This window comes from Triturus cristatus, chromosome 11, assembly GCF_964204655.1.
Source record: "Triturus cristatus chromosome 11, aTriCri1.1, whole genome shotgun sequence".
Taxonomy (NCBI): domain Eukaryota; kingdom Metazoa; phylum Chordata; class Amphibia; order Caudata; family Salamandridae; genus Triturus; species Triturus cristatus.
The window spans coordinates 26531493-26556108 of NC_140594.1; positions in this window are offsets into that span (position 1 = coordinate 26531493).

The window sequence follows — 24616 nt, forward strand, 5'->3', positions numbered from 1 at the left end:
TCTGATGCTGTTTGTGGTGCAGCCTGACCATATACTCTTAAGTGCATTATAACCTCACGGTAAATGCTAACTTTGGGATGGCTGCACAGAAACATGTCATGTTTGGTGTCAAACGCTTTGGAATACTACCCCCCCCCCCACCAGTTCTGGCAGCGGGGGTAGCATTCCACCCTTCTAGGGGGAGAGACATGTTCACACTGGTCTAACCCGGTAGGACTTTCTACAGCCCTGGCATCACAAAATGGTTGTATCTGCCACAGACACAGGTCTGGCCTCCTGCTGCTGACCGAAACTCCAGCAGGGGATGCCTGGACAATAGGTTTCCTGTCCCAGGGAGGTGTAACCACCTCCCCAGACAGGCAGATGTGTATTGGGGCTGGGCGGGAGCACTCTCTGGTGCTTTGAAGTCCTGCACGGGGAGCACACTTGGTGTCCCTGTGCATAGTCCAGTTCAAACCAGTTGCAGGGGCTACCTGCCCCTGCTCTGGCGCAAAACTGGACAAAGGAAATTGGTGTAACCACCCCTCTTTCCAAACCCTCCCATAGGTGAGTCCCTAGAGTATGTCCAACCCCCAAACTTAGTATAAGTATGGGAACCCAGTCCTTGCGACTTTAGATTACCCTGGACGAGACTCTGCGACATATATCCTGGACCTTAGACTTTCTATCCTGACTAAAAGACTGAAGAAATCTCCCTTGGAGTCAAGGAGTGACTCCCCTGCTTGGCAGGCACCAAAGAAACAACTGTCCGGTCTGCAATTCTGAAGCTCCCGTTGGACACCGAAGTATCTGCATCACCAGAGGTGGATTTCCTGACTTCCCCAAAGCTACCCTGAGTCCACAGCAAAGCTGAGGCCCGTGGCTATCTTGAGTGACGAGGAACCATGACCCCTGGACATCGCGTACTATTACTGGTACATCGACTTCTGAAGTTCTGCTTTGGGCTCCGAGTAGCCCCAGCCTTGAGCACTAACTGCACCAAAGATCTCTGGCCTCCACTCCACGAGTGACCAGCGGGCCAGGTTCCAGTGCGACCGCTTGAGGCTCCTTCACGATCGCTAGCCCGTTGGCTAGTGGGTCCAGACGAAGGCAACTCCTCTTCTGCTTGGGCTTTCCTGGTTGCTCCAGACGTGTCCCGACTTGCTGGTCTGCACCAACGTCCTTCTTCTTTTTTCACGAGACTTGCCGTTGCCAAGGCTTGTTGGGTCCATTCTGGTCGCCGACACCGCAGCACTCGACAGACTTCATGGGACAGCTCGAATCCGGCTCGTGGACTTCGTCAACGCCTCCTGCACCTCGTGGCTGAAGAGTCAAGACATCATAATATGCGGGTTGCACTCCATCTCTTATGATTAATTTGTTTGTGTTTAAACATCCTAGTTCAACGTTGCGTGCACACTGGGGACGTGCCTAGCCCAAACTGCATGTTTACGACTAACCAACATCTTGATGGGGTGACGTTTTCCCCCAAACCCATGGCACAGCCAATACTGCCTCTGCTTAATTTCTTATTCCATTGATCTCCATTTAGATACTTTTTCTCCATCGATCATCCAGTCATTAATTCATTTGAAATTGGTTCAAATCCGCATGCAAGGAAATGCATTTTCTAAAGTTTCTCTTATTCATGCTGGGCCATCCGAACCTCTATTCAAGAATACGTACTAGTGCAAGTTCATCAAAGCAGTTTATTAAAACCCAATGCATTGCGGGCCACTGGGGCCCTTCATCAGGGCAAACTGAAAATAACAATAAAACATGCATTATTATACCATTCCTCCATGTATGTACAAAATGTTATTTATAATATTGGTTACACCTCTCTACTCTTTGGCTAACACTCATGATATTCACTAATAATGTTTGCATATTTACAACGTTTCCATAGATATCCCCTTGGTACTTATAGCAGTGCACGGTCCCTTCCATATTTCTTGTTTTTAGAAGACTCAATGTCCTTAGGTTGCTAGTTCCAGTATCATGACCCCTTTTTTTTCTTTTTCTTTCAACCCCCTTTCCTCTCATCATCTTCTTTCCCATCCCACCTCCATAATCCTTCTTTCAAACCCTTCCATTTCTGCAGCCCAATTCAATCTCTAAATCCCCTCCGTGCTTACAGCCCCTTCACCAAACTAAACCCTGCACTCCCCTCCAGTGCCCTTCATCTTCCCACTGGCCGCCGTTTGCCACCTTGCAGCCCGGCCTTCCACCCGTTCTTTCCATCCACCTCCATCGCAAAATCCTCATCACCCATCCACACACAATCTCCCCTCCCCTTTCTGCACTGTGCATCCCACGACCTTCTGTCTCCCGTTCACATACCTGCAAAAAAACAACCGTCTTGATCTGTCTTTCACCAACAGAGTTCACTTTCCCTTTCAACCGCCCTACTTTTAAACGTGGCAGTCCGCCCTCCTATCCAATTCCCTCCCACTGTGCCATTGGTTTGGGGCGAACACGTCGCCCCATCAAGATGTTGAAGAGTCAAGACACCCATCAACTCACCTGAAGCACCCGACATCTGTGGGCATTGGTCCATCCTGCCCTCGGTCACTGGCTAGTGACCCAGACTCTGTCCCCTCTGCTTTCAGGTTCCTTCCATCCTAGATCCAGGCTTGGATTTCTTCGGACACTTCTCCTCTTCACGGTAGCAGCAGTTCCCTGCAGGCTTCCATTGAAATCGATGACGCGACCCGACACCAAAAGACACCTTTGCACCCGGCTTCCCTGGGTGAGGTAACTAGAGTACTCCGGTACTCCCGTGGGTGCTGGCCCTAGAACTTCCTAAGTCCAAAAGGGTTTGGTCCTGACTCGATTCTAAGTGTATCTAAACTTTAATTTTCCAACCGCAACATTGCCCATAGAAGATAACGGGAACCCGCGGTTGTGTTTAGACACTGCACACGGCCCCGTGGGTCCCCTGTGTCACTACCTTGGGTGGTTCCTTGGGGTCCCAGCGATTCTACAGGCTCTAGGCCTTGTGTCTAGTTCAGTCATGGTTCTTATACCACTTCATTGGTATATGGTTTGGTACGCCTCTAGGGCCCAAACGTGTATTTGTGCTATTACTGTTGATTGCTAACTTGTAAATTAAGTACTTCGAACTCCAGTCTCATAAAGAGACTAGAGGGGTGTGTTTTATCTTAAATACATATATTTTACATATATACCTGGTGTGGTTGTCCTTTCATTTGATCATTCAAGAGATTATAGACTGGCAAAACAAGCTGCTTTACATTCCTTCAAGACTTAGCCTGAAGGCTGCTCTCCATAGCTACCACTAGGATAGCTTTCACATAAGGTTGTCTTTAACCAATTCACCATAAGGGGTTGTTTGGACTGATGCAAGGTGCCCACTAGAACTAGTGGACAGCATATATCAGGCCACCTTCTCACAGTTACCCCCCACCCCCACTTGTTGCCTGATATCTGATGCACTTTGACTGAATGTGTACTGGGTCTCTGCCAATCAGGTTCCCAGTGCCTCTGTTCTTTCCCAAAACTGTACCTTTGTTTTCACACTGGTCACATCTGTGGCCCACATATAAGTCCCTTGTAAAGAGTACCACTGATACCAAGGGTCTTGTGATCAGAGAGATTCTCTAAGGACTGCAGCATGTATTGGGCCACCCTCAGAGACCCCACACCTAGCACATACCCACTGTCATTGCAGACTGTGCGTCTTGATGAGGGCAAAACTTAAGAGTCAGCATGGCACACATCCCTGCTTGCCATGCCTACAAACACTGCCTGTGGCATAGGTAAGTCACCCCTCTAGCAGGCCTCACAGCCCTAAGGCAGGGTGCACTATACCACAGGGGAGGACATAGCTGCATGAGCAATACTCCATTCATCGACATTGTAAGTGCAGTGAAGCCATGTTGAGTACATGGTCTGGGAGTCTGTAATTATGAACTCCACAGCTCCATGATGGCTTTACTGAATGCTAAGATGTTTGGTATCAAACTTCTCAGCATAATAAACCCACATTGATACCAGTGCTGGATTTATTACAAAATGCATTTAGAGGGAATCTTAGCGATGCCCCCTGAAAAACACCCAGCTCGGCAGTGTGCAGCTGACTGATCTGTACCAGCCTGCCACACCTAAGACATGTTTCTGACCCCTTGGGGTGAGATTCTTTGTGCTCTCGTGGGTCAGAAACAATGCTGACCAAGGCTTCTCCAGCAAGTGGAGATGCCCGCCCCTTTGACCAAGCCCCGCCTTTGGTGGCAAGGTCGACGGGAAAATGAGTAAACAGGAGAGCTATGTCCCCTCTCTGCCTGGACCACCCCTAAGGTGACCTGGACCGTGTTGACCACCTCCTTCGGAAATCCTCCACCTCGAAATGAATGGTTTTAGCCAATCAGGCTAGGGTATGCCCCCTTCCCAAATGATGTAGCTACCCGAAAGACAAGTAGCCCATTGGGTACTGCCTGCCAGTACCTGTAACACCTCTAAATTCAGTATTTAGGGGCACCCCTGAACCTTGAGCCTCAGATTTCTATGACCTGCAAAGAAGAAGGATGAAAGAAGATGCTGTGCAGCAAAGCCTGAAAACAACTATTTATTTGGCCGCAGCCCTACCGGCCTGTCTCCAGCTTTAAAGACTCTGCAAAGAAGACGGCTCCCGTCGTATGGCCAGCGACTTCCAGAACCCAAGGAAGACTGACTGCTCTTCAACAACGACAAGATCTCCTGAGGACAGAGGCCCTGTCCCACAAGTAAGCAACTCTAAGGACTCTTGATCGAGCTGAAACCTCAACTCCTGCCCACTCTGGACCTGATGCCCATGGCCCAAGTCTGAGTGGCTCACCTGTCCATTGAAGTATCCCAGCGATCCTGACCTCAACTCCATCGGTGGCTGATCTCTCCTGGACTTCACGAAGACGCCAGGAGCCTCATCTAGAAGGGTTCCCCTGACCCGCTCCAGTAAAGAAAATCCGATGCCTAAATGCACCCCTGCATCCCCCCCAACTTTGGGGAGCCCAGCCAATGATGCACAGGTGTCCAAAGACACCTCTATTTACCTGCCCAGCTGTTGGTCACCTTCGTCCAGTCTCTTGGTCTGAGCCTGCAGCTTCTTGTGTGACCAAGATTTCCCTTTACTTACATTGGGTGCCTGTTGCTGATTTGCACCAAGCACCCAGTGCCCCTGTGCCACTGGTGGTGTATCTTCGGTGCTGCCTTGTGGCCTCCACTATGCTTGCTTTAACCCCCGAGACCTGTGCCATGAAACTGCAGGTAGAACCTGCAACCCACTCTCCATTGACTAACATTGGGCCCAGTGACCTCTGCACCCAGCTGTCCTGGTGCCATTGGTGGTGCAGTACCTACCTTGATCTGACCCTTGCCCAGTGTTGGTCTAAACCCCGGGAGGCTGGATGTGTAAGTCGAGTACTTACCTGTAAATGTGCTTAACTACTATCTTCTACATTTCCTAAGTTCGGCTACTATTGATTGACACCACAAAAGTATTTCCAGTACTGCAGTAAAGTATTTCTATTGCCTTTGCAACACAAAGGTATTAAACTGTTTAATACTTAAATAATAAATATGTACTATTTTTATTTTGCTACCATTAAATGATATTTATTTATATTTTTAACTTTTGAAAATAATTTAATATAAAATTATTTCCTATGAGATTTTATTTGAATTCCATGCCTCCATTATTTTTCAATAGGATGGCGTTGCAGCATAAGGAAAACAGTAAAAAAAATATTCAACCCGAAAATAAATCTTAACATATTTTATATAAATATTAATGTGCATTAATTTTTTTTAATGTAGAGCAAAATTAAATAATGCTTCAGCACCATTAACTTAGGCCCTCATTATGATGATGTTGGACGGACTGCCACCGACAGGCCATCGGCAGATCAGCCGACATCCAGGGCCAAGACCCACATGCTGGATTATGAAACCGGCATTCGGAGTGCAGAGGGTGGGCGGAAAGACCCCTGCCTCCAACAGCCTCAATGATCCAGTTGAAGCGGCGGTTGAACAGTAGTAATCCCTACAATTAAGGCGGTGCCTGCGCAGGCACCGCAGTAGAGATTATTATGTCCATTTCTGACAACCTTTTCATGGCGGTCCCACCGCCATTAAAAGGCTGTCAGAAAGGGACTTTGGGGGACCCTAGCAGGACGCCCGTCCCCGGGGCCTACCGCTATGTGGTGCCCCCCCAAGCATCCATGCACCACGTGCCAGGCACCACGTGCTGCCTGGCACACGGTGCATGGATTTTTGCAAACATGCCTTTTTCTACTGTAGATTGTGCTGCCGCCCTTTTCTGGGCTCCAGCACAAGCCGCAATAGAAAAATGCATGTTTCCAACCGTTTACCTGGCGGTCTTATCATAATATTATGGGTGAAACGCCCACTACTTGTCGGGCGGTCTCCATCATGCTGTGATGGCGGTCAGACACAGGATGGCGGAGGTGCACAGCTATCTGCAGAGAGCTTGAGAGCTTGTACTGAGGTGCACAGCTATCTCCATAGAGCTATATACTGAGATGCATTGGTATCTCTATAGAGTTTTATACTGAGGTGCACAGGTATCTCTGGAGACCTTTATAATGAGATACACCGGTAAATCCTGAGAGCCCGAAACTGAGGTGCATAGGCATCTCTGGAGAGCTCTATAATGAGATACACCAGTATCTCCTGAGAGCCCGAAACTGAGGTGCATAGGTATCTCTGGAGAGCTCTATACTGAGGTACATAGGTATCTCTAGAGAGCTCTATACTGAGGTGCACAAGTATCTCTTGAGAGCTCTATTTTGTGGTGCACAAGTATCTCTTTAGAGCTCTATAATGAGGTGCATAGGCATATCTCTATACTGAGGTGCACAGGTATCTCCGGAGCGCTCTATACGTAGATGCACAGGTATCTCAGGAGAGCTCTATACTGAGATGCACAGGTATCTCCTGAGAGCTCCATACTGTGGTACACAGGCGTTTCTGTAGACACCTATACTGAGGTGCACAGGTATATCCAGAGAGGTCTATACTGATATGCACAGCTGTGTGGTAATAGCTCTATACTAAGGTGCACAGGTATCTCCGTAGAGCTCTATACTGAGATGCACAGGTATCTCTGAATAGCTCTATACTGAGATGCACAGGTATTTCTGGAGGGCTCTATACTAAGGTGCACAGGAATCTATGGAGAGCTCTATACTGAGGTGCATAGGTATCTCTGGGGAGCTCTACACTGATGTGCATAGGTATCTCCAGAGAGCTCTATAATGAGGTGCACAGGTATATCTGGAGAGCTCTACACTGAGGATCGCATGTATTTCTAAAGAGTTCTATACTGAGGTGCACAGGTATCTCTGGAGAGCTCTATACTAAAATGCATAGGTATCTCTGGGGAGCTCTATTTTCAGGTGCATAGGTATCTCCTGAGAGCTCGGTACTGAGGTGCACAGGTATCTCTGGAGAGCTCTTTACTGAGGGGCACAGGTATCTCTGGAGAGCTCTATACTGAAATGCATAGGTATCTCTGGGGAGCTCTATTTTCAGGTGCATAGGTATCTCCTGAGAGCTCGGTACTGAGGTGCACAGGTATCTCTGGAGAGCTCTTTACTGAGGGGCACAGGAATCTCTGGAGAGCTCTATACTGAGATGCACAAGTGTCTCCATAGGGCTCTATACTGAGATGCACAGGTATCCCTGGGGAGCTCTATACTGAGGTGCACAAGTATCTCTAAAGGGCTCTATACTAAGATGCACAGGTATCTCCTGAGAGCTCTATACTGAGGTGCACAGGTATCTCCTGAGAGCTCTGTACTGAGGTGCACATGTATCTCCTGAGAGCTCTATACTGAGCTGCACAGGTATCTCCTGAGAGCTCTATACCGAGGTGCACAGGAATCTCTGTAGAGCTCCATACTGAGATGCACAGGTATCTCCGGAGAGCTCCATACTGAGATGCACAGGTATCTCCTGAGAGCTCTATACTTAGATGGACAGGTATCTTCGGAGGGCTCTATACTAAGATGCACAGGTATCTCTGGAGAGCTCTTTACTGAGGGGCACAGGAATCTCTGGAGAGCTCTATACTGAGATGCACAAGTGTCTCCATAGGGCTCTATTCTGAGATGCACAGGTATCCCTGTGGAGCTCTATACTGAGGTGCACAGGTATCTCTAAAGCGCTCTATACTAAGATACACAGGTATCTCCTGAGAGCTCTATACTGAGGTGCACAGGTCTCTCCGGAGACCTCTATGCTGAGGTGCACAGGTATCTCCTGAGAGCTCTATACTGAGGTGCACAGGTATCTCCTGAGAGCTCTATACCGAGGTGCACAGGAATCTCAGTAGAGCTCTATACTGAGATGCACAGGTATCTCCAGAGAGTTCCATACTGAGATGCACAGGTATCTCCTGAGAGCTCTATACTGAGATGGACAGGTATCTTCGGAGGGCTCTATACTAAGATGCACAGGTATCTCGTGAGAGCTCTATACTGAGGTGCACAGGTATCTCCTGAGAGCTCTATACTGAGGTGCATATGTATCTCATGAGAGCTCTATACTGAGGTGCACAAGTATCTCTTGAGAGCTCTATAATGAGGTGCATAGGCATATCTGGAGGCCTCTATAGTGAGGTGTACAGGTATCTCCAGAGAGCTCTATACGTAGATACACAGGTATCTCAGGATAGCTCTATACTGAGATGCACAGGTATCTCCTGAGAGCTCCATACTATGGTGCACAGGCATTTCTGGAGACATCTATACTGAGGTGCACAGGTATATCTAGAGAGGTCTATACTGATATGCACAGCTGTGTCTGAATAGCTCTATACTAAGGAGCACAGGTATCTCTGTAGAGCTCTATACTTAGATGCACAGGTATCTCTGGAGAGCTCTATACTGAGGTGTACTGGAATCTCTGGATAGCTCTATACTGAGATGCACAGGTATCTCTGGAGAGCTCTATACTAAGGTGCACAGGGTCTCTGGAGAGCTCTATACTGAGCTGCATAGGTATCTCTGGAGAGCTCTATACTGATGTGCATAGGTATCTCCAGAGAGCTCTATAATGAAGTGCACAGATATCTCTGGAGAGCTCTACACTGAGGAATGCATGTATTTCTTTGGAGAGCTCTATACTGAAGTGCATAGGGATCTCTGGTGAGCTCCATTTTCAGGTGCATAGGTATCTCCTGAGAGCTCTATACTGAGGTGCTCAGGTATCTCCTGAGAGCTCTATACTGAGATGCACATGTATCTCAAGAGGGCTCTATACTGAGATGCACAGGTATCTCATGAGAGCTCTATACTGAGATGCACAGGTATCTCCTGAGAGCTCTATACTGAGGTGCACAGGTATCGCAGAAGAGCTCAATAATGAGGTGCATAGGTATCTCTGGAGAGCTCTATACTGATGTGCACAGGTATCTCCAGAGAGCTCTATAATGAGGTGCACAGGTATCTCTGCAGAGCTCTACACTGAGGATCGCATGTATTTCTAAAGAGTTCTATACTGAAGTGCATAGGTATCTATTTTCAGGTGCATAGGTATCTCCTGATAGATCTATACTGAGGTGCACAGGTATCTCTGGAGAGCTCTATACTGAAGTGCATAGGTATCTCTGGGGAGCTCTATTTTCAGGTGCATAGGTATCTCATGAGAGCTCTTTACTGAGGTGCACAGGCATATATGGAGGCCTCTATACTGAGGTGCACAGGTATCTCCAGAGAGCTTTTTTTTCAGGTGCATAGGTATCTCCTGAGAGCTCTATACTGAGGTGCACAGGTATCTCCTGAGAGCTCTATACTAAGATGCACATGTATCTCCTAAGAGCTCTATACCAAGGTGCACAGGAATCTCTGGAGAGCTCTATACTGAGATGCACAGGTATCTCCAGAGAGCTCTATACTATGGTGCACAGGCATTTCTGGAGACATCTATACTGAGGTGCACAGGTATATCTAGAGGGGTCTATACTGATATGCACAGCTGTGTCTGAATAGCTCTAAACTAAGGAGCACAGGTATCTCTGTAGAGCTCTATACTGAGATGCACAGGTATCTCTGGAGAGCTCTATACTAAGGTGCACAGGGTCTCTGGAGAGCTCTATACTGAGCTGCATAGGTATCTCTGGAGAGCTCTATACTGATGTGCATAGGTATCTCCAGAGAGCTCTATAATGAGGTGCACAGATATCTCTGGAGAGCTCTACACTGAGAAATGCATGTATTTCTTTGGAGAGCTCTATACTGAAGTGCATAGGGATCTCTGGGGAGCTCCTTTTTCAGGTGCATAGGTATCTCCTGAGAGCTCTATACTGAGATGCACAGGTATCTCAAGAGAGCTCTATACTGAGATGCACAGGTATCTCATGAGAGCTCTATACTGAGATGCACAGGTATCTCCTGAGAGCTCTATACTGAGGTGCACAGGTATCGCTGAAGAGCTCAATAATGAGGTGCATAGGTATCTCTGGAGAGCTCTATACTGATGTGCATAGGTATCTCCAGAGAGCTCTATAATGAGGTGCACAGGTATCTCTGCAGAGCTCTACACTGAGGATCGCATGTATTTCTAAAGAGTTCTTTTCTGAAGTGCATAGGTATCTCTGGGCAGCTCTATTTTCAGGTGCATAGGTATCTCCTGATAGATCTATACTGAGGTGCACAGGTATCACTGGAGAGCTCTATACTGAAGTGCATAGGTATCTCTGGGGAGCTCTATTTTCAGGTGCATAGGTATCTCATGAGAGCTCTTTACTGAGGTGCACAGGCATATATGGAGGCCTCTATACTGAGGTGCACAGGTATCTCCGGAGAGATTTTTTTTCAGGTGCATAGGTATCTCCTGAGAGCTCTATACTGAGGTGCACAGGTATCTCCTGAGAGCTCTATACCAAGGTGCACAGGAATCTCTGGAGAGCTCTATACTGAGATGCACAGGTATCTCCGGAGGGCTCTATACTGAGATGCACAGTGAGATGCACAGGTATCTCCTGAGAGCTCTATACTGAGATGCACAGGTATCTCCTGAGAGCTCTATACTGAGGTGCACAGGTATCTCCTGAGAGCTCTATACTAAGATGCACAGGTATCGCTGAAGAGCTCAATAATGAGGTGCACAGGTATCTCTGCAGAGCTCTACACTGAGGATCGCATGTATTTCTAAAGAGTTCTATACTGAAGTGCATAGGTATCTCTGGGGAGATCTATTTTCAGGTGCATAGGTATCTCCTGAGAGATCTATACTGAGGTGCATAGGTATCTCTGGAGAGCTCATACTGAAGTGCATAGGTATCTCTAGAGGGCTCTATACTGAAATGCACAGGTATCTCTGGTGAGTTCTATACTGAGGTGCACAGGTATCTCTGGTAAGCTCAATACTGAGGTGCACAGGTATCTCTGGTAAGCTCCCTAATGAGGTGCACAGGTATCTCCAGAGAGCTCTATACTGAGGTGCACGGGTATCTCTGAAGAGTGCTATACTGTGATGAACATGTACCTCCGGGAGCTCTATACTGAGGTGCACTGGTACCTCCAGAGAGCTCTATTTTGAGGTGCACTGGCACCTCCGGAGAGCTCTATATTGAGGTGCACCGGTACCTCCGGAGAGCTCTATATTGAGGTGCACATGTATCTCCGGAGAGCTCTATACTGAGGTGCACAGGTATCTCTGGTGAGTTCTTCACTGAGGTAAACAGCTGTTTCTGGATAGCTGTATACTGAGGTGCACAGGTATCTCTGGGGAGCTCTATACTGAGTTGTATAAGTATATCCGTAGGGCTCTATACTGAGATGCACATGTATCTTCGGAGAGCTCTCTAATGAGGTGCACAAGTATCTCCAGAGAGCTCTATACTGAGGTGCACGGGTATCTCTGGTGAGTTCTTCACTGAGGTAAACAGCTGTTTCTGGATAGCTGTATACTGAGGTGCACAGGTATCTCTGGGGAGCTCTATACTGAGTTGTATAAGTATCTCCGTAGGGCTCTATACTGAGATGCACATGTATCTTCGGAGAGCTCTCTAATGAGGTGCACAGGTATCTCCAGAGAGCTCTATACTGAGGTGCACGGGTATCTCTGAAGAGTGCTATACTGTGATGAACATGTACCTCCGGGAGCTCTATACTGAGGTGCACTGGTACCTCCGGAGAGCTCTATTTTGAGGTGCACTGGTACCTCCGGAGAGCTCTATATTGAGGTGCACATGTACCTCCAGAGAGCTCCACAAAGAGGTTCACCGGTAGCTCTGGAGAGCTCTATATTGAGGTGCATGGGTACCTCCTGAGAGCTCTATATTGAGGTGCACCGGTACCTCCGAAGAGCTCTATACTGAGGTGCACAGGTATCTTTGGAGTGCTGCATTTTGAGGTACACGGGTACCTCTGGAGAGCTCTATAGAAAGGTACACTGGTACCTCCGGAGAGCTCTATATTGAAGTGCACCAGTACCTCCGAAGAGCTCCACAAAGAGGTGCACCGTTACCTCCGAAGAGCTCTATATTGAGGTGCACTGATACCTCCGGAGAGCTCTATAAAGAGGTGCACCGGTACCTCCGAAGAGCTCTATATTGAGGTGCACCAGTTCCTCCGAATAGCTCTATATTGAGGTGCACCAATACCTCCAGAGAGCTCTATAAAGAGGTGCATTGGAACCTCCGGAGAGCTCTATATTGAGATGCACCAGTACCTCCGGAGAGCTCTATATTGAGGTGCACCGATACCTCCGGAGAGCTCTATAAAGAGGTGCATTGGGACCTTCGGAGAGCTCTATATTGAGGTGCACTAATACCTCCGGAGAGCTCTATAATGAGGTGCATTGGAACCTCCGGAGAGCTCTATATTGAGACGCACCAGTACTTCCGGAGAGCTCTATATTGAGGTGCACCGATACCTCCGGAGAGCTCTATAAAGAGGTGCATTGGGACCTCCGGAGAGCTTTATATTGAGGTGCACCAGTACCTCCGGAGAGCTCTATATTGAGGTGCAGCGATACCTCCGGAGAGCTCTATAAAGAGGTGCACCGGTACCTCCAAAGCGCTCTATATTGAGGTGCACCGATACCTCCGGAGAGCTCTACAAAGAGGTGCAGCGGTGCTGCCGAAGAGCTCTATATTGAGGTACACCGATACCTCCGGAGAGCTCTATATTGAGGTACTTTCATCTATCTGTTTAGCGCCTCTGCTGAAACAGGCAAGGGTGCCACGGGCCCTAATGCCAGCAGCAAAGTTGCCCCCCTCCCACCCCCACGGTTTGGTAGTGTATTACAGCAAGAGCTGGGGTGCAGCGAACCCTGGTTATGAGGCGCCCACATTCCTCTGGGTTCACTGCGTGGAGTCGGCGTTATCACCTGCTCCCAGGGCTCACCAGCCTTGCAGATAAAACTGCATGTTTTTGAAATATAAACACACTTTCCCCCAAACACCTGCGCTGCTCCTGCGGCCTGAAGGGAGGTGCAGGAGCCGAAGGGGAGCCTGAGCACACCTGACAGCAAGTGATGGATGGAGTGTGCCTTCAAAGGGAGACCTGTTGGCGATTACCTGCCCTCAGCACCCTTTGATCACCCAGGAGAGGCCTGTCAGGCAGGCTCCCCTCTCTGGGGGCGGCCGGCACCTGCTTGTACCTGGGTCTCCCTCCTCCCTCAGCCCCCACCCTTGCTCAGGGTCAAGGCAGGAAGCTAAAAGCAAACCCTGCAGTGTCTTTTCAAAAATCGTATTGTTAGAAATTAGATTATTGATTGAGGGGAGAGTGAACCCTTCTCAAGCATCAACCACGGTCCTTGTCAGGGTGAACCCCTAAAGTCACCGGATTAACCTGTGCTTAACCCTCAGGAAGCTTGGCACAATCCAAACAAGCAGCCAGGCTTAACTTCGAGGCCCTGTGTTAAGTATCTGTGCAGCACACAAACAGTGATAAAGTGAAAACACAACACAAGAGATATTCCACGTCAATTTAAAGAAGTAGAGCAACATGTCATTAATAAACTGAGACCAATATGACAGACATCCAACCAGAAGACCAGAGATATGCAATTTTGAAAGTGTAAGCAAAAATAGCACTAAAAAGCAGAACGCGCTAACTGTGGGTACCTGGTCGCACTGGACAGGGACAAAGTCACTCGTTGAGGCTGACCACAATGGAGAGCAGGCCATATAAAGTGACCAGGTTAGTCCCGAAGAAAAAGTTTTTAAAGTCCGGCACGCAGAGTTCAAAACTTCAGGCCTTCACAGGAGGAGCTCATCTGATGCCGACCACAGCATCTGTTGAGGATCAGGAACTCACCACAGCAGAGGCCAGGAGGGCTGAGGCTGGTCCAGTTGCTGTACCAGGCAGGTCCAGTTGCAGGTCCAGGCAGGACAAGTTGCAGCCGGTCAGCTGGGCAGTGGTAAGGAGGCATCTGGTGCTTGTTGTGTCCCTGTAGCTCAGAACAGGAAGGTCAGCTAACTGACCCTCGGAGTCACTCTCCTAGTACTGGGTTCAAGGAGATGGCCCTCTCTCCTTCAAGCAGCAGGGTAGGCCTCAAGCAGCAGGGCAGTCCTCTGAGAAACAGGCAGGGCAGTCCTCTGAGAAACAGGCAGGGCAGTCCTCTGAGAAACAGGCAGGCCTCAAGCAGCAGGGCAGTCCTGTGAGAAGCAGGCAGGGCTCAAGCAGCAGGGCAGCCCTCTGAAGTACAAGGCAGTCCTTCTTTAGTCTTCCACAGGTCCAAAAGAGAACTGAAGGGTTGGTCTGAAGGTCCACTATTTATACCTGGTTCCAGACTTAAAGTAGAAGAAACTTTTGGAGTTTCCCCAAATAGATGGTTGTGGAATTTCCTTCCTCCCTGCCCAGGTCCCAAGATATCTTGGGTGACAAAAGCCCGGTGTCACGTTTTTTACGGAGTGTTCTGAGACACCATCTTTGAAATGTAAGAGGGGCAGGGAACAGCTCTGCCCCTCCCATTCTGGCAAGATGGCCCTCTCCCTGCTACACCCAGGACCTGATTTTTACTGCCTGGCCCAGTATACATTCCTGACGGGGGAGCAATAAATAGGCCCATGCAGCTGAAAACTCATAGAAGGCCTCAAAAAGTTTAGGGCAGGAAAACACCAAGGGGCATATCAACAAGGGATTTATCTCTGCTTTTTTGGCTTAAAAAGAGATAAAACTAGCGCCCGAACAACAACAGGGTGCTAACATGCAAATTTGCATGTTAGCACCCTTTTACTCTACGCTTCCCCTTGCATCTCTAATGAGATGCAGAGGGGGCGTTCCAGAGTAAAATAATAGGAGAAATGTCGCTAAGCGACATTTCTCCTATTATCAAGAATGTCGCTAACCCTGTTAGAGACAAAAAAAGCAGCGCTAACCGCGGTTAACGCTGCTTTTTTACGTCTGGTATTTTTCTGACTTAGCCAGGATATCCTATGGAAGGAGGATATCATGGCTAAGTTTGCCTGTCCCTATCAACAAGGTAACTTGAGATTATCGCTGGGTTTCCAGCGATAATTTCACGTTAGCCTGTTAGCGTGAGGATTTTTATCGCTATTGAGATAAGCGTTGCTAATAGCACGCTATCTCAGCGATAAAAATTCACGCTAGCCGGCGATAATTATCCTAGCGCTAAGTGCGCTTAGAGATAATTATCGCCGGTTGTTGTTGATATGCCCCCAACTTTCTAAAAGTATATAAAGAGTGATAGATGGAATGTTTGAATTAATCTTAGTTACTGGTAATTACTTGGACCGTCCATCATTTGAATTGGACTGTTTCCATTGGAGCAGGGTTGAGGCTGATTCGCATATGGCTGGGTCCAAACTGAGGTGGCACAGTGGGCGAGGAACAATGGATTGAGATGCGGCCCGAGTGAGCTTCAATGGCTGAGATTGGTTGAAGCATTACATCCATCACTTTGTTTTTTGATGCCATAAGTGTGACGGGCGTGCCCAGAAGTGGGATTCGTGCTCACTGTGCCACTGGAATCAAGCTATAACTGGTCGATGAGCAAATAATAAGGGTGAAACTTTTCCTTGGCTGCTTGTGTTCTTTTTCAGGGAAAACCTGGCTTGACAGTTTTGATTGGACTGTTCCAATTGGGGCAAGCTCAAGACTGATTTGCATATGGCCGGGTCCAAACTGAGGTTGCAGGGTGAGTGAGGACAATGGATTGGAATGTGGCCCTGCGTGATGACCAGTGGCTGAGATTTGTTCAAGCATTTCATCCATCACTTTGTTGTTTGATGCTCTAGGTGTTACAGGTATGGCAAGATGTGGGTACTATGCTCACTGTGCCACTGGAATCAAGCGATACCTGGCTGATGAGCCCACAATAATGGTGAAACCAGTCCTGGGTTGCTTTGTTTTCATACAGGGATGACCTGGCTTGACATTTCGGATTGGACTGTTCCCATTGGAGCAGGGTCATGGCTGATTTGCATATTGCTGAGTCCTAACTGAGATGGCACGATGGGTTGGGATGTGGCCCAAGCGATCGCCAGTGGATGAGATTGGTTCAAGCATTCCATGCCTGGTCACTGTGCCACTGGAACCGAGCGACACCTGACTGAAGAGCCCCAAAAAGGGCGAAACCAGTCTTGGGTTGCCTGTGTTCTGGATCAGGGAGGAACTCGCCTCCGCAGTTTAGGCTGGACTACTCCTGTTAGAGCAGGGTCAACACTGCTTTGCATATGGCTGGGTCTTATCTGAGGTGGTATGGTGGGCAAAAGAATGATGAGGTGGAAAGCTACCCGAGCGATTGCCAGTGGTTAGAATTATTACAAGCATTTCTCCCATATTCTTTTGTGCGTTTAATGTAATCAAGGGGATCACCATCTATTCCTTTTGTAGCAAGACACTTAGGGCCATGGCGGCTGCACCAAATACTCTGTCGAGCTGACGAAGTCCCGCCCACTATATCTAGATGAGGGCTGGTTGAACTGCTGTCCAATGCATAAGCGGTGCACCTCCTTCAACGCAGAGGATTCCTATGCTAGCTAACAGTACTCTGTTGCTTTCAGGCTGGAGGGTTTGCACCGAACCTATTTAGACTTCCCAGCTGTGCTGGCGTTCTCATAGCAAAAAGAACAATTGATGGACAGTGCTCTCCATGCCTCTGGAGTCAAGCTATCCTGGCTGAAGAGGGGTGAAACCCCGAAACCAGTCCTAGGATGCTTGGTTCCAGTCCAGGGAGGACCTGGCTTGGCAGTTCGGGCTGGACTGTTCCCCTTGGGCACAGGGTCAAGACTGATTTGCATATGGCTGGGTTCAAACTGGAATGGCATGGTGAGCAAAAAAAGGATGGATTTAGGCCCAGATCTCTGTACTGGGGTGAATGTATGACATTGTTTTGCATTCTGTCCATCAATTGTTTTTGCGTTATCATAGCAGTGGAGATTCATGATGGAGTGAGTCCTTCACAGGACACATTCAACATTGTACTTTCCTGTGGCTGTAGGATGGATGCTAGCATCGCACACCTGATGTGCTATCGGTAATTGTAGTCACCTGCATACCTCCAAGCATCACCTGGAGGCACAGAGGACTGGTGGTGGTACTTCCAACCACAACTTACCACTACATCCCTGGGAGGAGAAAGTCTTGCAGATTCCATATCCTGAAGGCCTGACAAGAATCCCTGGTGGAGTGGAGACTAGGAAGTCATACTTTGTAATCAATCAATCAATAAGGGTTGGTAAAGCACAGTTACTCACCCGTGAGGGTCTCAGGGCACTCGGGGTCAAGGGTGGTGGCTCCGTTGAGTGCTGGGGGTCATCCAAAAAGCCATATCTTGAGGTCCTTCCTGAACTGGGGCAGTGTAAGAGATTGACAGATGTAGTGGGAGAGGGTGTTCCAGGCTTTGACTGCGAGGTAGGAGAAGGACTTTCCTCCCATTCTAGTCTTGCTGATACACGGGACGGTGGCCAGAGAGTTGGGCTGGTTGGAGGTGTCTTTTGGGTGCGTGGAAGGAGAGGCACCTGTTCAGGAATGCGGGTCTGGTATTGTGAAGGGCCTTGTATGCTTGGGTGAGGAGTTTGAAGGTTATTCTTCTTTCGACTGGAAGCAAGTAGAGCTAGCGGAGGTGTTGGGTGGTGTGGCTGTAATGGGGGATGTCAAGGATCAGTATGGCTGTGGCGTTCTGGACAGTCTGGAGTTTGCAACAGAGTTTCTTGTTGATTCCGGCATAGAGAGCGTTGCTGTAGCCAGTCTGCTGCTGATGAGTGCATGCATGACAATTTTTCTGGTTTCGATTGGGATCCATCTGAAAGTCTTTCCAAGCATGCAAAGGGTGTTGAAGCAGGTCATGGAGACGGTGTTGATCTGGTGGTTTATTGTGAGTGATGAGTCTAGTATGATGCCGAGGTTTCGTGCATGGTCTGTCGGGGTTGGGGAATTTCTGAGGACAGAGGGCCACCAGGAGTCATTCCATGCAGAGGGGGTGCTGCCAAGGATGAGGACTTCTGCTTTTCCGAGTTGAGTTTCAGGCAGCTATTCTTCATCTAGGTGGTGACAGCTTTCATCCATTCCTGGAAGTTGTGTCTGGTGATGTTGGGTTCGTTAGTGAGGGAGAGGATCAGCTGCATGTTGTCGGCGTAGGTGATGATGTTTAGCCCGTAGTTCCTGACGATTGTTGTGAGGAGAGATATGTAGACATTGAAGAGGGTGGGGCTAAGGGAGGAGCCCTGGGGCACTCCACAGTTGGTCTCTATTGGTTCTGAGAGGTAGGGAGGGAGTCTGACCCACTGAGTTCTGCTGGTGAGAAAGGAGCGGATCCTGTGGTGGGCCTTGCCACGGATGCCGGCATCATGGAGTCTGGTGGCTAGGGTGCGTGGGAGATGGTGTTGAATGCAGCCGAGAGGTCCAGGAGGATGAGAGCTGCCATTTTTCTATGGTCGAGGAGGGAATGGATGTCGTCAGTGGCAGCAAGAAGGGCGGTCTCAGTGCTTAGGTTGCTTTAGATTCTGGATTGGGAGATGTCCAGGACATTGTTAGCTTTGATGAAGTTTGTTAGCTGGGTGTTGACTGCCTTTTTGATAACCTTGGCTGCGAAGGGAAGCAGGGAGATGGGCCTAAAGGTCTTGAGGTCCATCGGGTACGTGGAGGGTTTCTTCACGGGGGTTGACTTAGGCATGTTTCCAGTTATCGGGGAAGGTGGCGGTCTCAAAGGAGCAGTTGATCGTTCGACGTAGTGTGGGTGCGATGGCCAGGGCGGCTCTGTGGAAGATGTGGTGTGGGCAGAGATATGAGGGTGCTCCGGAGTTGGTACTTTTCATGGTCTTCAAGGTGTTTTCTATCATGAGCTGGAACCATTTGAGCAGGGTCTGTTGGGTGGCATCGCATGAGGATGGAGATGGAGCGGTGAGGTGGTCTTGGTTTTCGAAGTTGTCGTAGATCATCTTGGCCTTGGGGTGGAAGAAGGTGCTGAGTCTGTTGCAGAGGTCTTGGGAGGGTGTGACATCGGTTATTTTGCTGCAGGGTTTGACCAACTCCTTGATGATAGAGAAGAGCTCTTTGGTGTTGTGTGCCTTGGTGAAGATTCTGTCTTGGAGGGATTTCTTCCTTGTGGATTTGATGAGTTGGTGGTGTGCGGTGGTGGCTGCTTTGTAAGCAGCAGGTGTTTCCGGGGTTTAGTTGTTCCTCAATGTCTTTTCGAGCCATCTGCAGGAGCATCTGGATTCTTGGAGTGCAGGGGTGAACTAGCTTGCTTTCTTGTTGTGTCTTGTGGTGGCTTTCTTTAGGTGGGCGAGTGTGTTGGCGTAGTTCGTGATCCAGTGGTGGAGGCTTCGTGCTGCGGTGTTTGCATCTGACGTGGTCGGTGGCGAGGTGCTGACAAGGGCAGAGGTGAGCTGGTCTTCAGTAATTTTGTTCCAGCTTATGCGGGGGAAGCGGTAGGCGTGCTTGTGTACAGTGGGTTTTTTGAAGGAGAAGTGGATGCAGTGGTGATCTGGCAAAGACGGGGTCAATCAATCAATCAATCAATCAGGGAATTGTAGGCACGCTACTCACCCGTGAGGGTCTCAAGGTGCTGAGGGGGGGTCCGCAGATCTGTTTAGCCGAAGAGCTAGGCTTTGAGGGTCTTCCTGAAGGTGTTCAGGGAGGGGGCGCGTCTGATGTCTGCCGGTAGCTCGTTCCAGGTCTTGGCTGTAATGTGAGAGAAGGATCTTCCGCCTGCTCTGGCTCTGGCTCTGAGGATGCGTGGGGTTTCGGCCAGGGCGAGGTTGGGAGATCAGAGGTTTCTTTTGGGTACGTGAAAGTTGATTCTGTCGTTGAGGTATTTGGGTCCGTTGTTGTGTAGGCATTTGTAGGCGTGAGTGAGGATTTTGAAAGTGACTCTTTTCTCCACGGGGAGCCAGTGGAGACTTTGTAGGTGTTGACTGATGGGTTCATGTCAGGGGATGCCGAGGACGAGTCTGGCGGCGGTGTTCTGTATTGTCTGGAGTTTGTGGAGTAGGGACTTGTTGATGCCGGCATTGAGTGCGTTTCAACCGTCCAGCCCGAACTGCCAAGCCATGCCTTCCCTGGACTGGAAACAAGCTTCCTAGGACCGGTTTCTGGCATTTCAGCCGTCTTCAGCCAGGCTTGCTTGAATCCAGTGGCAAAGTGAGCAAGGGACTCACGTCTGAGCATACCCTGCCAACTTATGGCGAACAAAGCGGTACAAAAGGGGGTGGTGATGGACGGAGCTGTTGTTCAGGTTATAAGTTCTATTAAACTGTTTTTTTAAGTTGAGTTCTATCTACAAACAAAACCCCTGGCTGAATATTGATTGTTAGTAAGTGCATTGGTTTATGCAATATATTGTAGCTGTGTCCAGACTTTACTGTTCTACATAGGGGATTTAAGAGCCTTGGCTAACCTTTGCAAACAACAGCATCCCGGGGCAGTGCTGGGAGCGGGCAGCCTCGCCTCTGACACTGGTCGGTACTCCCTGCAAAGCCCAGAGCCTACAGAGGACGCCGGAGAGCGCACTTTACCACAAGTGGACCCCGAGTCCAGCCCTATCCATCCAGCAGCAAGTATTCTGTGACACTCGAGCCGTAAAACAGGAGCAAACAACATGCAAAAGAGGGAGGGCACTGACGCATCACAAGAACCTCTGACAGATGGCCTTTCCAGTGGGAACAATATGAAACACACAAAATGCTTTAATTCTAACCGATCAGCAATGGTTTTCACGGGGGAGGACAAACAGGAAATGTGTCCCACCCATCTCTTGCACTGACACCACTTCAACACAATGCAGCTGGGGCCAGGAGCTCGATGCCTGCACTCTCTGCGCGCCGAAGGGAAAGTTAGGGCTGAGAAAGCCCCGTTCTCTTCCCAACATCTGCTCGCCAAATGCAATGTGTGCTCTGCTGGGTTTACTTAAAGAAGAAAAAGTGCTTAGCGGCAAATTAAAAGACACTGTGTCAAGCCGCGAGTAAGAGATCCAGTCCGGGTGGGCGGAGCCAAAAGGAGACAGGGCGGTAACAAGGAGGGACTAAAAAGCCTCACTCACAATGGAAAGCCAGTGTTTAGCATGCATGATGACGCAAGCCAATGGAAAGAAGGGGCGGAGCCTAGACTCCACTTCTGAAATTGGCTTGATTACAAGAAGTCTCGCAGAGCGAGCAACACATGCGCGCTGCAATGCTAGGTAAGACCTAATACAAAATGGGTAGTTTCTCTGCGTATGAGTGAGTGTGTGTTTGAGAGTGATTAAAAGTGAATGAGATAGAGAGAAAGTGAGTGTATGTAATGCATGTTTCTGTATTTGAGAGTGTCAATGAGGGTGAAAGTGAGTAAGAATCAGTGAGAGAGCATGAATAAGTGAAAGTGAGTCCTCGGCTGCCAGTGAAGGAATATGAATGAATTAGAAGCTAATGAGGGTATGGAAGTGAGACAGAGGTGTAGCTATCAATGGTGCACCAGGGGAAGTTGTGCCAGAGCCCGAAGGCCTGAGAATCTCTAAATCCCGTTTAGTAAAACAGAGCGCATCTACAACAGGAACTGTGAGTGAGAGTCAGCGAGTGTGAAAGGGTTAGTGTGGGTAAGTGTGTTTGTGAGTGAAAAAGAAAGTGAGTATGATTGTGCATGAATGACAGTGAGTTTGAGTGAGAGTGAGTGAGAGGGAAAGAAAGGGAGTGAGATTGTGAGTTTTTTACCATGATTTATGTTTATCAGCCTGCAGGTGGGCAAGGCCTACACAAGATATTTCTTGGCTTATGGGACCATCCAAGCATAGCATGCTGCTGGTGTGCAATTGGATGTAATTCTTGGCTTAAGGGAGGGCGTCCAAGGCAAAATGCAGGCACTGAAAACATGGAATAGTTTATAGAGTACTCCCATCATCATCCCTACTTATTTTGGTAGACTAGACAACTACTGGAATATATGACTGTTTCCATATTAATGGAGGGATTTACTCCCACTCGATACTTAACATGTTTAGACTATGTACACCATCACAGTTTATAGAGTACTCCCATCATCATCCCTACTTATTTTGGTAGACTACGTACTGTTGCAATACATGACTGTTTTTGTATTAATGAAGGGATTTACTCTAGGCCTGGGCGAAAATCTTATTCTGTTCGCGAAAATTGCGATCATTTGACATTTTCGCGTTCCGTGGAGAGCGCGAAAATGTCAAAATTTCCGCATTCCGCAGCTTGGCGATAATTTGTTTCTTGCTTGCGCTGTAAAATAATACATTCTCGCGCGCGCGCGATCGCCTTACCTGAATCCCTGCGTTCGCCGACAAGTTTTCTTGATCCGGTCGCGTTCTCCATGAGATGTTGTATTGTTTTTAGCCACTTGCGCTGTCTCACGACAGTTCACGCCCGCAGTGACGTCATGCATCGCGCGATCACGTCTTTCTTCTCGCGATCATGCACCGCGAGACAACTGAAAACAAGATGGCCGCGCCCGCGAGCAACCACATGGGTAAGTTGGCGAGCCGCAACCATGCAGAAAATCTCACGAACATGCGGGAAAAAAACTTCCGCATCTTCGCGATATTTCCGCGTGTTTGCGATAATTTTTAACATTTTCGCGATAATTTGCGAAAGTGGATTTCGCAAATTCCGCCCACCCCTAATTTACTCCCACTCGATACTTAACATGTTGTAGACTATGCACACCATCACAGTTTATAGAGTACTCCCATCATCATCCCTACTTATTTTGCTAGACTACATACTGCTGGAATATATGACTGTTTCCATATTAATGAAGGGATTTACTCGCACTCGATACTTAACATGTTGTAGACTATGTACAATAAGGAAATGAGACTAAATGCTACTGTCCCCACCTAGCTATGTCACAGAATTCACTTTAACATTGCATTACGCTTCCTAAAATGCTTTGGATCAGATACTACGACGCCCAATGCATTCAAGGCCTCTACTTAAGAGTGCATTGGGCTCACCTTTGGGCCGTGCCCAGTGTGAGCTCCTGGTGCAGGGCCTGGCCTTCTAGCAGACCCTGCATTCAAGGCTTCTACCTAAGAGGGCATTGGGCTCACCTTTGGCCCATGCCCAGTGTGAGCTCCTGGTGCGGGGCCTGGCCTTCTAGCAGACCCTGCATTCAAGGCTTCTACCTAAGAGGGCATTGGGCTCACCTTTGGGCCGTGCCCAGTGCGAGCTCCTGGTGCGGGGCCTGGCTTTCTAGCAGACCCTGCATTCAAGGCCTCTACCTAAGAGGGCATTGGGCACGCCCTTAGGCCATGCCCAGCGAGTCATGGGTGCAAGTTCTGCACTCAAGACAACTTCTCAGCCCATCATCTTTTCCATCTGAGCCCACTGTGAATATTATGAGGGCGGGGCGTGGCTACAGCTCTGCCAATCACTCAGTACTCCACCTCACACTGACATTTCAGTGATGTCATCAATGATGCTATCTATGTTATGGTATGGTGTGTTATGTTATGTTTGTTATGTTACGTTATGTTATGTTATGTTATGTTATGTTATGTTCTGTTATGTTATGTTATATTCTGTTATGTTATGTTATGTTCTGTTATGTTATGTTATGCTATGCTTTATTGTGTTCTGTTTGTTGTGTTATGCTATGTTATGTTGTGTTATGTTTTATTGTGTTATGTTTTATTGTATGGTATGTTATATTCTGTTATGTTATGCTATGTTGTGTTATGTTTTATTGTATGTTATTTTGTGTTATGTTATGTTTTGTTGTGTTATTTTGTGTTATATGTTTTCTTGTGTTATATTTTGTTGTGTGTTAATGTTTTATTGTGTTATGTTGTGTTTTATTGTTTTTTTTGTTGTTGTTTTTTTCCGAAGGTTTTGTAAAGCGTGAACGTGACCCTAGAGGGTATCAGAGCGCTTTACATGAAGACAATACAATTAGCCACAGATCTGATCAACATGCAAACATACGTGTGAGAGCCGAACACATATGATAAAATACAAACAGGATAAACAGTGGTTGGTCTGGAAGAGCGCTAGTACTAGGAAGGACAGTGTACATACGAGTTTGGTATCTGTACCTTTTCAGTGTCACCGCTATATTGACTTTAGGGTAAGAACTTAGTCAGTGGATAAGATTTGGTTTCTCTTTTGAAGGCGGCGGTAGAGGGAACTAGGCGAAGGTCCGGTGGTAAAGAGTTCCTTATCTTGGGTGCGATGGCCGGGAATGCTCTATTGTGTTATGTT